Source organism: Grammomys surdaster, unplaced genomic scaffold (assembly GCF_004785775.1).
Source record: "Grammomys surdaster isolate TR1022 unplaced genomic scaffold, NIH_TR_1.0 169, whole genome shotgun sequence".
Taxonomy (NCBI): Eukaryota; Metazoa; Chordata; class Mammalia; order Rodentia; family Muridae; genus Grammomys; species Grammomys surdaster.
This window is the reverse complement of record NW_021604617.1, coordinates 7,839,215-7,846,912: the sequence shown is the minus strand read 5'-3', so window position 1 is coordinate 7,846,912 and position 7,698 is coordinate 7,839,215. Positions and strand designations below refer to the sequence as shown.

The window sequence follows — 7,698 nt, the reverse complement described above, 5'->3', positions numbered from 1 at the left end:
AAGATATGCAGTATTTGTCTTTTGGAGCCTGCCTTGTTTTGCTTAACATAGTTTCCAGTCTCAGCCATTTCCCCACACAGGTCACGGTTCCACGTTTCTCCAGGGCTGCATAGAATTTCATCGTATATGTGAACCGAATGTTTGAAATCCATTTATCCAAGCCGGGCGGTGGTGGCGCACGCCTTTAATCCCAGCACTTGGGAGGCAGAGGCAGGCGGATTTCTGAGTTCAAGGCCAGCCTGGTCTACAGAGTGAGTTCCAGGACAGCCAGGGCTATACAGAGAAACCCTGTCTCGAAAAACAAACAAACAAACAAACAAAAAAAAAAGAAATCCATTTATCTGTTGACAAGCATCGAGGCTGGTAGGTTTCCTCTATGAACAGCACAGCAGTAAACACGGGCAGGCAAGTGTCTCTGCGGTAGACTGACTTGGAGTCCTTCAGGTGTATACCAGGAATGGTATGGATGGGTTATATGCTAACAGAAGCTTGTTTTCAGTTTTTTGAGGAACCTCCACGAGGATTTCCATCTGGTGCAAGCATGCATTCCCATCATGAATAAGGACACCTTGCCTGCATTAGTGGCTTCCCCCACCCCCCTTGATGACAGCCATTCTGACTGAAGTGAGATGAACAGGGTTGGATGCTCTTTTTACATCAGCACCTGAGCCAAATGTTCCACCTAGTCTTGCCTCCTCCTGAGGGACATAGCCAGGCTGCCTAAAATGTATCCCATGTGGCTTTGCATCCAAGCACAGCCCTCCATCCCTCCCTTCTTCCCTCCTTCCTTCCTTCCCTCCCTTCCTTCCTTCCTTCTTTACTTTCTTCCTTTAATTTTTTTTTTTTTTTGTCTTTTAACCAGACACTGTAGCTCTGACTGTCCTGGAACTCACTCTGTAGACCAAGATAGCCTAGAACTCACTGATATCCCCCTGCCTCTGCCATTCCAGTGCTGGGATTAAAGGTGTGTGTCACCACCACCCAGCTTTCCTAAAACCAACTGTTAAGTACAGAGGAAAGTTCAGCCCCAGGACCTGGCAACCCCATCTGCCTGTACATATTCCCCGGCTTTCCTATGTAGACCGGGCTGGCCTTCAGCACACAGAAATCCATCTGCCTCTTCCTCCCAAGTGCTGGGGTTAAAGGCTTGTGGCACCCGCCTGGCTTCTCTTTTTATTTTTTCTGTTTTCATGCTTGTGTACAGTATGTATACATGTGTGTGGGTGCACCAACATGTATTGTCCTGCAACCCATGTGTGTGGGGACCCAAGTTTGATGCAGGCTTTCCTCTTTCATCAAACTCAAGGTCTCTTCTCCATCACACCCAGTGCTTGCAGATATGGCTCATCTTGCTAGCCAGCTTGTGCCAGGGATCCCCGGACTCTGCCTTCTGAGGCTGAAGCCCAAGGCAGGCCTCTGTGCCCCAACCAGCATTTACATGGGTTCTGGGGAGCCAAACCCCATTCCTCACATCTGCTGCATCTGCCCAGCCTGTATTTTTTTCTATATTTCCTCTTAAAAATAGATTCCTTTTTGCTATTTTTAATTACATATAGGTGTATTTGTCTACGTACACACATGTGTACACATACACACCACACACAAGTGGATGTTCTTGGGGAGTGTCTTAGGATTTCATTGCTGTGAAGAGACACCATGACCAAGGCAACTCTTATAAAGGACAACGTTTAATTGGGGCCGGCTTACAGGTTCAGAGGTTCAGTCTGTTATCATGGAGGGAAGCATGGCAGCGTGCAGGCAAGCATGGTGCTGGAGAAGGAGCTGAGAGTTTTATATCTTGATCTGAAGGCAGCCAGGAGAGACTCTGTCTTCCACACTGGGTAGAACTTAAGCATAGGACCTGATACTCACGCCCACAGTGATGGACATCCTCTAACTAGGCCACACCTCCTAATAGTAGCCCTTCCCATGGGCCAAGCATATTCAAACCACCACAGGGAGGCTGTAGACTGGCGATCCCCTGGAGCTTGAGTTTCAAGCAGCTGTGATCTGCCTGATGTGGGTACTGGGATCTGAACTCGGGTCCTCTGGAAGAGCCCCCTTTCCACTCTATATTTCCTCTGTTGTGATGTACGAAAGCTTACCAAGAAGGGAGGGACTTCATACAAGTCTCATGGGAAGGGAGCCTCCCAGTCCAGTGGTTCCCTCTCTCCCTCCCGAAGCCTTCTAATAACCAAGATGCACAGGCTCTGTAGCCGCAAGCCTTCCAGAGTAGTGCAAGCCCATCTCAGTCTCCCCTCTAAATCTTTCTCAGTGTATTCACACAGCCAGGCCACTCCAGTGGTGTACACCCTCCCTGTCCAGCAGCATGTGCCAGTCTTTCCCACTTCCTGCCTTGGACAGGGGCCAGTTGGCTGGGCTGTATGCTGCAGCTGGACCACAGCTGTAGTCTCCGTGCCCTAGAAACCAAAGATAGGACACGGCCTTTATGAGGCAAGACTCTCCCAGATGAAGGTCGTGTAAAGGGAAGGGTGCCTTTTGTTTCCTAGACTGACCTCCAGCTTCTTAGTTCAGCTGATCGCTCCTGTCTCGGTCCTCCTTTAGCTGGGACTATGGGCGTGTACCCCAACATCTGGCAGGGAATGGGGAGATTATGTGTAGTAAGGGGCACCTGCTCCATAGGAATTAAGGCTCACTCTCCAGCTCTAACTAGGCACACTACAGGTGTCTGCTTGTAATTCCAGCATTCAGATGCCAAGGCAGGAGGATGGTGAGATCCAGGTTAGCCTGGACTATACTGCAACTTCCGGACCAGCCTGGACTACATAGGGAGACTATATGTCAAAAAAAGCAAAGCAAACTGAGCATGGGTCATGAGTGTCTGTAATCTCTGCACTGGGAGAAAAAAAAATAGAATAGAGGGGTCAGGAGTTCAAGGCTAGCCTAAGCTACATAGCAATTTCCAGACCAGCTTGGGCTACATGAGACCCTGACTCAAAAGAGCAATGAATACAGGGCAGGTGACGCCAGATGAGTAGCTAAAGGGGCCCGCTCTGCCAGCCTGGCAGTCTGAGTTCATCTGTGTCGAAGTGGATGGAGAGAATCGGCTCCACAAAGTGGTCCACTGACCTCCGCGTGTGCACCGGGGTATGTGTACCCTCCCCAATGCGTTCACACTTTTGTACACAGGCACATACACATAATTAATTAATTAATTAATTAATACCACCAAGAGAACAACCCCACCACCACCCAAACCTTCCCAACCCTTCCTTGTTGCCCCCCACATCCAGATGTGGGTATCAGTAAGACCCTGTCTTAAGAGTCAGCACAAGACGTGTGGGCCATTTGATAAAGGGCTTATTGGACACTCACAGAGCCCTGGACTGTGAGTCCCGAGCACACACGTAAGCTGTTTGTGAGGGTGCGCAGCTAAGTTTGTATTTTTCTAACAACACACCGAGGGTGCGCAGCTATCATTCCAGCCCTGGTTTGTATTTTTCTAATAATACATGATGTCAAATCACTTTTTTATAGAGAACCTACATGGGATTGTCCCAGGACCTCTGCACATATGGTACAGTTGAGTAGCTTGGTCTTCTTGTGGGATTCCTAACAGCAAAAGCAGGGGCCGTCTCTGACTCTGTTCCTGCCTTTGGGGCCCTTTCCTCTACTGGCGTTAATGGGAGAGGAGGCACCTAGTCTTACTGCAACTTGATGGGCTATGGCTGGTTAATAGCCATAGAAGGCTTGCCCTTTTCTGCTGAGAAAGAAGGAAGAGTGGGTGTGGGGGCAGAGGGAGGAGGGGGAAAGGACTGGGAGGAGAGGATGGAGGAGGGAGTGAAAATACTGGTTGGCATGTAAGAAATAAACAAAAAATAACTTTTAAACGTTTTTATCGTATATATCTTACTATTTATATATCTTCTTTGGTGAGATGTCTGAGTTTCCTTCCTAGTGGCTCACTATTTTTGTATGAAAATGCAAAAATATAAAATAGATAATAGATAATAATGTAATGTGTTTTTGATAGTTCTTTGTAGGATTAAAAAAATGTGTGTGGGGGTGTGTATGTGTGTGCACCCTCGTGTTTGAGACCGACGGGGGACATCAGTGCTCTGCCCTGTCACTCTCGGTGAACATGTAGCAATAGACTGACAGGTAGCAGACCCCGGTGGTCCTCCTTTCTCTATCCCCACAGCACTGGAGTTCAGGCCTTACAGCTGGGCCCAACTTCTTATGTGGTCGCTGAGGATTTGAACTCAGGCCCTCGGTTTGTAATGCAGGCCCTCTTCATAATTGAGTCAGTCTTGTAACAGCCATGACTTTTGCAAATATTTTCTTTCAGTCTTGTCTTACCTTATTGACAGTTTTTTTCCTATCATTTTAATGAAATAAGATTTATCAATTATTTCTCTCATGGGCCTTACCTTTTGTGATTTGGTACCTAAAGAGTCACTGCCAGGGGTCTTCTGGGACATTTGTTCCTCCACATACAAACTGTTTCAATATTCAACAGTTACCCAGTGAAGTACATAATTCAAGGGGTTTTGTTACATTACATTATTGCTTTAAATTGCAATAAAAGAAATTCTGAAGTGTCCAAACTTGGAGTAATTATAGCCATGACAGTGTGCAATAGCCTGTTGATGAGGTCTTTCGTCATACCACACAGAAATTCTTTAAATGTTAAGCAATATCTCCCTGTATTAGGTAGACAGACAGACAGACAGACAGACAGACAGATCAATCCATCCTAGTCTATCAATCTTAAGTTCCTTGACTGTGGATCCATCCCTCTGACTCATCCTTCAGGTTATTTATCCCTATGGACAAGCTGGAATCCAAGTTTGTCGTCATGGAATAATGTAGCATAAAAATACAAGCAAACTGAGTAGATCTTCGTGAATTCCATGGTGGCAGAAATAATTGTGCATTTCCCTTTCTCCCCTCACCCAGTTCAGGGGAGAGCACAAACACAGTCCCCTACTGCCACAAATTACAAGGTCAAGTTTCCCACATTGAGGAAAACCCACAGAGGTCAACCCATGCGGAGTGCACTGGATGAGCTTCACCCTGTAGAAGCCACTACCTCACCGTCACGAGGTCGCCCCTGCCAGGTAAATGCCGAGACAACCGTGCATTGCTCTGCCCAAAGGAATGAATATTCTACAGTCTCTTGTCTAGCTTATTACTTTTCTGTATTCCTTTGACAATCGGATGATAGCTTTAGGCTCCCTCTCCAAAAACTTACTCCACAAATAAACAGAATTTCCAATACAATCTTAGGAGATTCTTGATCTCCAGAAAGCCCCATGGTAAGATATTAGAGGCTGGGGAGAGAACACAGGGTCACCTCTGTGGTCCTGTCCCTTGTCAGCTGAGTATTTGGTATTAATGATAAAAAGTGACAAAGTACAATATATGGGAAGCATGTTGAGTTTGGCAGTCAGAAGAAAACACCCCTAATAGCAGACAGAATAAGACTTCTGGTGCCGGGGAGGGGGGGTGTAGAACTGGGCAGACACTGGGTGTAGCCCTATGTGTCCCTGGGCTCCTGCTGGAGGTCAGCTGTTGATTTACCTTGAAGCAGTCAGGCTGATGTGTGGAGCCAGCCTTCCACTAATGGGAAGATCACCATGCGTTTGGGGTTCCTCTCTGTTTTGGATCTTACTATAATAAGAAGCAATAGATTTTTCACTTTTATCATGTGCTGTTTTCTGTCTCATTCATCAAGAAAACAGAACGTTCAAGAGGAAAGATGTGTCAAGCAAGAAGGAGCTGGTTTGCAACTGTCCTAGAGGGCAAGTGGATGCCATTTCAGGGGTAGGCAGCTGCTGGTAACCCTAGGCTGGAGCACAGGGACACACTGACTGGGTAGACAATCAAATACAGGAACTAGGTGGCTGTCCCCAAGGATTGCCACACTTGCCCTGCTGCTGCCAACCTCCTCCTTCATGAGACTGCCACTGCCTAGCATAGTCACCTCCCGAAGCAGAGAAGGATGCTCCCCATCCCCCAGCCCCGTCCTCCTTCCTATCCCTCAGTAGCTCCTTCCATGGGGATCAGAGTATTAGGAATGCAGTTTGTTGGCTTTTTAGCTCCACATAAAATTCAGAAGGGGAGAGGTAAAACTGAGTGCTCGCAGGCAAAGCTAAACACCGCTTCCCCAGTCTCTCTCTCTTTCCTTTCAGAAACTGTGTTTGAAAATGAGTGCTTCCCAGCGCCTCACTAGAATAAATTCATGGTTTATAAGTATCAAGTACGGCGGCGGTCCGAGAGACAAGGTGCTGTCTCACCTGGTCTACTTTCTCCCACAGCTACGCCCAGGCCTGAGTCAGTACCCACTAGAGATGCTCTCTGATGACTCCATCCTCTCTCCAACAGAGAGGGCCAGTGTTCGCCGCCTCTTATATCCAGAGATGCCAGAGTCCAGAGAACCTGGACTGATCCCAATCAATACAGCTGCAGCGACTTGCTGGACTGGCCAGTCTAAGGAGAGCTGACTCAGCACTGCCCGCTCCCTGCCACGCCTCCCCAGCTGGTGCCGTGGCGCCCAGCCACGATCTTGTTTCTGTGAGTTTTGGGATCCGAGACCAAGAAAGGCTGACTCAGACATGACCCCTTCAAGGCCTGCGACTTCCTCCTGCGCCAGGAAATAGGGCATCCTGCATCTCTGCCAAGAGGATCACAAGGGAGGTCAAGGAGTTTAGTGACTGAGGTCTGGGCCGGAGAAACCTTATTCCCCAGGGTGACATTCTCAGGCACAGAGTTGCTGCTATACTGTCCTGACCGTATTTCCCCAAGCTCAAAATTCTTACCTGTGGTTAGGGACATACAACTGTCCTTGAGAAGAAAATGGGAGAGAGGATTAGAAACAGGGTCTGACTTGGGGTTTATCAAAGTAGGACCTGGTCCCATCCTCTCTTAGTCACTGGACTTGACTTCTGTTGAGTGGTCTTTCAGCAGACCTGCGGGATGTCCTCTTTCTTAGGACAACAGGAAATTGCCAATCCCTAGGGAAGTCACCAGACATGTTTCTCAGTCTTAGCAACATTATTGACTTTCGAGAGAAGGATAATTTTTTTTTTTGCTTTAAAGAAAGCTTTATTTACCACACACATCTTAAGAGTGTACTGTGTGTAAATGCAGCAAGATCTAGAGAAGAGTAATTCTTTGTTGGGGAAGATATACAGTGAACTGGAGAGTGCCCAGCAACGTGCAGGACCTCTGCTCAGCAATGCCAGTAGCATTTACCCAGAAACCCTCTACTCATGGAAATAAAAAATGCCTCCAGTCTGGCGAGATGACCGTCGGGTAAAGGCACAAGCTGCCAAGACAGACAAGCTGGGTTCTGTCCCTGAGAAGAAGGACAGAGCTGACTGACTCCTTGATGTCCCCAGACATGGCCAAATGTCTCAGAAGAGTGGTGACTAAAGCTCTCTTGGTTGGGGAGTTCTGATCCCAGAACACACAGGATATGACTATATTGAAGATGTTTGGTGTCCAGGAAAGAGTGGCAGAAAAATTCAAACCTCATAGTGTAAGATCCTGCCACTGGGCTGGGGAAAAGGGACAGCCTCACTCCAGAGAACTTCTGGGCTAAGGGAAGGAGCGTGAACAGAATAACAGCCCCTAGGGAGTGAAAAACCAGACTTTGAATCTAGAATGTCCTGGTCCTACTCAAGGTCTTCATGGGAGACGCCATCTCTTCATGGTTTCATTTCCTTACCTACA

At 47.6% G+C, this 7,698-nt stretch overlaps 1 non-coding gene across 1 annotated transcript; it reads right to left on the bottom strand.

The window, feature by feature from the left end:
* Positions 1-4,922: 4,922 nt before the first annotated feature.
* Positions 4,923-5,089, bottom strand: LOC114620677. The gene has a single exon (XR_003711342.1). It is a non-coding gene; the product is annotated as a U1 spliceosomal RNA (small nuclear RNA).
* Between the last annotated feature and the right edge of the window lie 2,609 nt (positions 5,090-7,698).